Below are 9153 nucleotides of genomic sequence, written 5' to 3'. Positions count from 1 at the left end.
TGCGACCAAAAAAGTACTAATTGTGAAGAAACTACTACATCCTGGGTACTTAATCGACACGTTGCTAACAGCTGACAAATGAGTGACTACTGGGAAAAAAATTCATGCCCAAAATTCCCATACCCACAGAAAGAAACAGTCATTGGAGCACACGTCATGAAGAAATTTGGAAATTATCGTTTAAATCTAAGAGAATTACTCAAAAAAATGGTAACACACTTAGCGTAAAAATTACGGAAAAAACTTAGTTTCATAAGCTCTCCAAAAAGATACAAATGTTGTCAACTAGCACACGGGGTGGGGGAAAAATCTGAATAAAAAGTGGAGAAGGCACGTTGTTGACCCCCATCATGTGACAAGAAATCTGTGGACGGACGAATCCAAATTCAACCATGATGGTATTATAAATGTTCATAATGTGCATTTTTGGGCCCCTAAGGGTCATAACCCAAGAAAATCTAAAGAAGAGGCTCACCAGAGAAAATTCTCACTAAATGGGAATCATCCACAATCATGTGATCGAGCCATTCTGTCTGCCACAAAACCTAAACGGCATTACCTACGAAAACTAAGGGAGGAATTGATGGCGCTGCTGGCGGATGTGCCGATCGCCACAAGAAGGGGTATGATTTACCAACATGATGGCTGCCCAGCCCAATATTTCCGGGGTTTGCGACAGTGGCTGGATGACAATTAGCCCATGCCATAAATTGGTCGAGGCGGCCCGACCCCCTGGCCAGCGAGGAGTCCGGATTTGATGGCATGCGACTTTTACATTTGTGGTCACATGAAAGAGTTAGTCGTCTACAGTACACCAGTGGATTCCCAAGAAGAGTTGAGAGAGAGAGAGAATTGTGACAGCCACCCAATACATAAGAGACAAAGTGTCAACACGAGTGACTGTGTCTGAAGTATGCTGCAGGCTGTGTGCTTGCATACGTAACCGGGGAGACAATTTGAACAGGATTTCTAGTTTTTGTAACAGTTAATTCTGACAACCTGGAATCATGAGAATGGTAAATAACATTATTATTTCACTCATTTTCATTCCTTTATTTCTCACAACCGACAACTTCCTTTCACTTTACAAAGAGGTCTACAACACACCTTCTCCCTTCTTTATTCATATTTTTCCCTCAACCCGTGTGCCAGTTGACAACATTTGTATCTTTTTGGAGAGCTTATAAAATTAAGTTTTTTCAGTAATTTTTACGCTAAGTGTGTTACCATTTTTTTGAGTAATCCTCTTCGATTTAAACGATAGTTTCCAAATTTCTTCATGACGTGTGCTCCAATGACTGTTTCTTTTTGTGGGTATGGGAATTTTGGGCATGAATTTTTTTTTCCAGTAGTCACTCATTCGTCAGCTGTTAGCAACGTGTCGATTAAGTGCCCAGGGTGTAGTAGTTTTTTCACAATTAGTAGTTTTTTGATCACAAGTCAGAATATATCACGAAAATCTACAAACTGCAATAACTCGAAACCCATTGATTTCCGACCCCCGGTGGATAGGGTCAAATTTGTTGCAAATGTGCTCTAGTATTACCCCTTTCCAGGAATAGGTCGAATTACCAATCACCCTGTATATGATTTTAAAAAAGACAACGAATTATGTACCTCAATTAATTTTATGTATTTATGTATGAGTAATAAATGTGGTAAAACTTGCAAGATATGAATGATCTGTACAGCTTGTCAACATACCTAAAGACACTATGAATTGTATAAATTTATTTTGTTTTATATTTTCATTTTTCTGAAATATATTACATTGATGTAATGAATGTAAGTCATATTCTTATTCTTATTTATAATAATGCCTATGTTGTACAAAACATATATGATGGTTCGTTTTCATTTTGGGTCAATGAAAGCTGTAGCAAATATTTGTTTAGTGCAGTTTTGATTACATGGTGCTTTCTTAAAAGTTACTTTACAACCACACTATTTTCAATTTTAAGATTAAGATTTACTAAATAGCAGAATACTTTTTGAACCATATTTTAACTGAAACACGTTAAAGTTGACTACGAAAATCCAGCTTTATTTTTTAGTTGAATTTTATGACTTCTTAAGCAAAGTAAGATACAAAACCTACATTGTTCCTTTGTAGGAAACAACCTTTTTTTTTTCATTCATATTTTACAAGGGTGAGAAGAAATATTGAGATAATATTTGAACAGTTTTGTTATTTTTGTAACACTGCAAGTTCAGGGAGGAATAAACAAGCCCCTTTTCTCTGCTCTAATGTCTAGCAACATTTTCACTATAAGCCTCATAGTGTCATATATTCAGTTTATATCTGCAGGATTTTAGAGGGGGATTATTTTCCAATATTTCGACTGAATATATTTATTAAAAATAAATTACATTGTTCTCTAGGGTGTTCCCAATGTTTCTGTATTACTTTTGTTCATAAAATTGTAACTGTAAAATAAACAGGAGGCAAAATGCATTTGGTGGGCATATCAGGTCCTCCTTGGTATGTGTGTTCTAACATGACACCTGTGCATGTAATGATGGCAATCATTGTAATTATTAAAATTACTGTTAATATGTAAACAAAAAGTACTGATGCAACATTAATTATTATTATTATTATTATTAAGGTTAATGAATAATAAAATATGAAGCATTGCAGATATTAGGGCAGGGTTCTTCAACTTGTCCGATGCTCACGGCAGGCCACAAAGTTACACTACAGAATTGAGAACTGTAAGATGTTGCCATCTACCATTTACTTAATCCAGTTTTTATGTTAAGTACTTAATTTTTCAAATGGGGACGGGCCACAGCAAAGGGGTCTGCGGGACATGGGTTGAAGACCCCTGTATTAGGAGCAAACTCGATAAAGGTTGATTTTTCTTTATTGTTGGATCAACTCATGCAACGTGTGACACCGGTCCACCTTGCCTCTAATACTATGATATTTGCTTTCGAATAGAACAGTGCACGTGCAACAAGATAGATGTGAATACTTTTCAACTGCCGATTCTCACAACTTGTATTTTGAGAGTTTGCTTCTAATATCTGCAACGGCTCATATGTGTATAACACACATGCAATAATTACTTCTTATTTCTTATTAATGATGGTAATTTGTGTAACTATTATAATTATTATACCGGGTGTTTCATAAATAATTGAGGAGTTACAAAAATTTATTGCAAGTAAAGTATTGAACTTATGTGAATGAAACCAGCCCAGAACGAACGAGGAACTCAGTTTTTTTACACCTACAAATGTTCAATGCATGCACCATGGATGACACGGCACACATCAACACGATAATTCTATTTCTTGCCACACTCGTATCAACTAGGGCTCGTCGATAGTGTCTATTGCTGTGATGATATGGTCCCTTAGGGCTGCGATATCACATGGCATCGGCAAGACGAATACCCTGTCTTTGATGAAACCCCACAAAAAGATGTCACACGGTGTAAGGTCTGGTGATCTTGGGGGCCAAAACACTGTGTGATGTGGGTGACTTAAGTGTCCCCTAGCAGCAGGAATAAGGTCTGGTGATCTTGGGGGCCAAAACACTGTGAGTGATGTGAGTGTCCCCTAGCAGCGGAGATATCAACTCTCAGCTTAACAAAACATACATGCACAAATTTGCATTCCTCGATCGTTCTGGACTTGTTTCATTAACGAAAGTTCCAAAGTTCACTTGCAATAAATTTTTGTAACCCTTCAATTATTTATGAAACACCAGGTGTAACTGAACCTATGTAATCAACAATGGAAGCAGTGATTCAATAACAGAATGGTTCCTTGAATTTCAGTGATAATAAATGTGTTGGCCTGGGTGCCTCCCCCCTCCTCAGGTAAGTTAGTTTCTTGCATGGTACGGGTAAGCTACAGTTATAGTGTGCGTGTTTCGATGTCTTACAAGAAGGTTGGCAGCTCTGCTATAATTAGTTTCTTTCTGTAAATTCAAAGCTTGTGTGACATATCAGTTCAATTCAGCTTCTGCAGTTGAGTGAATCCTGAATCGTGATGATATGGTCATACGAATTGTTAATGTGTGGAAATGTTGGATAGTACACAGGTGAATCTTTTGTGATGTTAAATGTCCTATTACCGTTTTATAGTTTTGAACAACTACTTGTAACAATAATGCCAATACTTAAGGTGCTTATTTCCAAAATCTTTTGTGAAACTTTTGTACTAAGCTAAACAAGTTGTAAATATTGTAGCATCTCTTCTAATATTTAATGTATTTGTTTCTTTCTATTAAGAACTGATTGATGATGTGAAAATAATTTCCTTGCACAAAATAATTATTTTTTGGTCCTTGTATTGCTGTATGATTGATAAAAGAGTATATTTTAAAATTAATAAAAATCACACTATTCTAAAGGTGATTTGCAGGTAAAGAATGCTGTACACATGTGTTGAGCATTTCTGACTAGTATTATTTGATCAGAGCAGCAATATTTTTATCCCTTTGTATTGCCCATAAAAAAGTAAGCAAGCATTCCAATATAGACATTGCTGTAAACAGCTGTGAAAGCCTGAAATAAATGTTTTCACTGAAGTTACCAGCTTCATATAAACAAATAAGTTCCTTTCCTTGAGAAGCATTCTGTGTGTGTAAGTTACACAAAGCTATATTCATCAAGAATGTTCTTGGAAATACCGTATTTACGCATGTATAATGCACACCCTGTTTTTTGATTGGGAAAAGCGACAAACAATTATATCTCGCATATAATGCACAGTACAATTCATGTTCAAGAAATGGCTTCCTTAGTTGTAGGTTGTAAAGCTGTTGTTATGCCGATCAAGAGCGAATGACATCATTTCTGTTGTCATCTGGACCAAGAGGAGAATATACAATGAGTTACCAACTCGTGACACCTCTACCGTACTGCGTTTAGCATCCCAAAGCATTTACTTCTGAAACCACCTTGTTTATTCTGTAGTAGAAGAAAGTAAAATTAAAATTACGTTATGTATTTGCAGTGCTCAGGAAGTTATTTTCTATTATTTCTTGCCCAACAAATACCATTGATATGCATCCCGTGTTACAAGATTTTTGAGGAGTTATTTTCCGTTTTCCATTATTTCTCCCACAACAGGCAAATACTGCCGATATGCCTCCCATGTGACATGCTCAAATTCTACAAAAACAGGCCCTCTTTTCTGTCTCCAATACAAAGTAAATCATGGGAAACGCCCATTTCACTTCTACATTTTTTTTTTAATGTCCAACCTGGTAATTCACATTTTTGGATTGGAACCCCCCAGTGAGCACAAAGAAGAGGATGCCCCAGATGTACATGGAGAAGGACAGTTGAGCAGGAGCTACTGCAACAAAGATGTGGTTGGAGGTCAAGAGTTTGACAAAGAATCGGAGAAGATGGAAATGCTTCACGGAGGCCCTGTGCTCTACTAAGAGCAACAGGAAATATGTCAATTCACATTTGCATATTTTGATATATATGTGTTATATGCTGTGACATACTAAAAACATGCGTGGTTTCATGTTGGCTGTCTGAATTATTCTGTTCATAATACGCACCACAGTTTTTGGGGCAAAAAATTTGGAAAAAAGTGCGCATTATACGTGAGTAAATACAGTAGCTGTCACCTTGACACCTTACACCTTTTTGATCACATTTCACATGAGAAAAAATTGTAGACACTAAGGTAAAAAAAAAAGGTAAAAAAAAAAAAAAGAAGAAAAACTTTACATGTGTAGAAATTGCAATATATGAGGGAAAGTCATGTAGGATAGGTGATTGTAGTTTGTAGCTTTGAAAGGTATAAGTATATGGTTGTACTACTAATTTCAATGATTAGGTACCAGATGCTAGACATTTATTGCGTGTGAACAGCTGTATTGAAAATGCTCAATGAGTGAACAGAAAACAACTCAGTGTTGTGCACTTTTTCTGAGCTAAAAGGGCTTCCTTGCAAAGGATATTCATAAAGAATGGTGAGCAACAGCAATAAGGCCCCTGGAGACTCCATGGTGCACAAGGGATTTGAAGGGTCAGGGGAAAGGCAAGTCAATGCTCATCAAACTCAGAAAAATGAAATTTTGTTTGCAAAATGTTCCTGGGCATGTAAATTACATCACTCTCTCTTATGACAGAAAATTGACATCTCTTCCCCCCCCCCCCCCCCGAACCCTTCATTTAAGGTGCCCCTCAAAATGGTTGGTGACAAACACACTTCAATATATGCACTCAGTGGTGCAACATGTTCCTGACATTAATTGATTGTTGATTTTTCTGCCACTTTTGGGTAATTGCGAAGATTATGATGAAATTGATGAAGGGATACTCGCAAGCAACACCCATTTGTAGGCTGGGATTCGAACATGGAACTCTAAGCAACGTTCTTACAAAAGTCACAACAGAGTCCAACATTATGACAGTAGCAAGTATTAAGGGAAAGTTACGAATATGAAGGGGCTGAATTACCTATGGTCTGCTGTAACTGCTTGTGGAAATCTGCCTTCAAATGGGCAATGTTGAAGCAATACATCGTGCTCATATCCTGTATACATCTGGATTTATTCATTACATGTTGCTATTAGAAAAATTATTCTCTTCCAGATATTTGATGTGTATGATATGAAATCATGAAAATGCACCCTACAAATTCTGTAGTTTCTTTTCCTTTGATGTAGATAAACCAAATGGTAAAACTCAAGGCAATACATGATTCAAGGTTTTTAAATAATAAGGTGCATCTTTTTCAACAAGACCCCCTAACAACAGCTGTTTAATTCTGACTGTCTAATGTGTAGGCACTAGGGCTGAGCAGATACCACTTTGAACCATTACTGATGCTGATAATCTTGCAGATCTGCTCTGATTGGAGTCTTCTATGTGGTGTATGACCATTTTGCAACTGATCAGAGAAAGGAACAGCGAATGTGCATCAAAATTTTGCGCAAATATTGGGAAAAGTGTGAAGGAGATCTTGGCAATGATTACACAATGTTCAGGGAAAAGCATGAGCCATACATTGGCATCCTGAAACAAAATTAACTTTTTCGAAAGAACTATTAATAAACAAATTTTCCTTATAAGGATCTGCTACTTAGTCGATCATCCACCATTGCCAGATGCATGCAGTGACCCACTTCTACTAGTCATGAATAGTATACCCCCTCCTCTCTTCACACTATTTAATATTAACAAATGAACTCGTGATTAGCCACATACAGGAAAGGTATTACATAGAAAAACAAGCAAAAAATGCAGGTTTGACGAGAACTTGTACCAAGGGGTCTGGCATGGCATGCCATTGCTTGCCAGCTGAGCTACCAAGTCAGCATTGGGTTAGCCGGATTTCTCACTTCAGCTGTTTTACCCGAGTAGAATTACACCAAGTAATGGCATGGGATGCCATAAACTGGGTGCATGTCACTAATAACTTAAAAACAATATTAATAGAAAGTATTGAGAAAGAGTATTTAAATTTGATTATGAGTTTATAGAAAAGAAGAAAAATTGGTAACAGTTTCATAGATCGGAGACGCATTTCTTCATTTTTACAGAAGAAACTACTTACGGAAATGAGTTTCTCTAAGGTTTCCAACGTTAGTCGAGGTATTTTCTTTCATCGTGGTATCTATTTGACTGGGAAATCATGTCAGTGTTTCCAATACCTTTTTTTTTTTAACTATGCTTGCCTAACTTAACCTAACCTTATTGGAAATGGTTCGTGGGGCTATCCGTCAGCTACCCGTGCATAATGTACAATTTGCACACATGACAAACACGATAGTAGGTATTTTTCGGTGAAGAAGTTTGGAAACAATGATATTCGAAACCAAAAGAAGCGATATCATTTGCAAAGTAAGCAATATCGCACCGTTACGTGTGTTCGGTAGCACTTATAAAAATGCGTTATTTTAGTAGAAAAACTGTTTGTTTTCGTGTATAAAGCATAATGGCACCTTGAACTATGTTCCGCAATACACAATTGGTAAGTACGAACCATGCGATACACAAAATATTCAATGTTTAATGTGTCTCCGATCTATGAAACTGTTACCGAAAAATGTATCCATGTTAAGCCTACAATTTACTTCAATTTCAATGTAATACCTACTAATAATCCGGCATTTTTGAATGGGTGGATAGTGTAAAGATAAATTTACATTATCCTATCATTAGACATCAAGAAGACTTAAAATTCAAATCACAAACCCCCGAGACCTTCTGTAAACAAAACCACCTGCATGCAGAAAGCATTGCAAACTCGTAGAAGTAAAATAATCCACACGAAAATCCAGTGTTGTTACAGGAATTTATTGCGGTTGGAAACTTTGACAAGCATCCTAATAACGATTTTTGTTCCACCAAATATAGTGTACTTCGTAAAATAACTTGGTGACATGGCAAGGCTAGATAAGTGTGAACATTTTGTAGTAATATGCATTGTAACTTTCAATGAGCTTAGAGATTTGTGTACATAATGATATTTTATAACATTGGTTATTTTCTAAAAATAATCATTTGAACAGCAAGGAAGTAGTGCAACTTAGTAATATTGCTCGACTTATCCTTAGGAAAATAACATTGCGAGTTCTATGCGTGCGGGAAGGTCTCCGTGTTCTCCGAGCTTGTTTTCAAAACACCAGCAAGGACAGCCTTTGAAAAGGGGTGAGGAACAGATTCTACTCAATATTATGTAACGTTCTGTCAGTGGTATCCTGAGAAACCAGTAAATGAAGTGGTTAAGTTCGTATCCCAGTGCAGTGGTGTGTCAGTGTCTGCAGTTTTAAGGGTTATGAAAGAGAGAATGACCGGGAGAGTAAGAATGTATGCGGCTGTATATTCGTCTGATGTTTTGACAGCGGGTTCTCACCTTCAAAGGCTCTTATATAAAATGAATAGGTGCGGTGAACTATGAGTGTAACAGCAGATGATTGCGGCCATGAATCAGCTGACGCGGAGTGAAACATCGAATCGGTGAGACCGTTTGTTTACAGAAGGTCTCAGGGTTGGTGATTTACACTTTAGGTGGGCAGAATGGGAGGGGAAAGAAGAGTTTACAGTATTATTGTTGGGAAACCTGATGGTAAGAGACCTGTAGAAGGCCAAGACGAAGATAACGTTGAGATGGACATAAAAGAAATCGGCAAGGATGGAAAAGATTGGATTGATCTTGCCCAGGATAGGG

Source organism: Lepisma saccharinum, chromosome 3 (genome assembly GCF_977018435.1).
Source record: "Lepisma saccharinum chromosome 3, izLepSacc3.1, whole genome shotgun sequence".
NCBI classification, from domain to species: Eukaryota; Metazoa; Arthropoda; class Insecta; order Zygentoma; family Lepismatidae; genus Lepisma; species Lepisma saccharinum.
The sequence above is the reverse complement of the archived record's forward strand: the minus strand, read 5'-3'. Positions refer to the sequence as shown.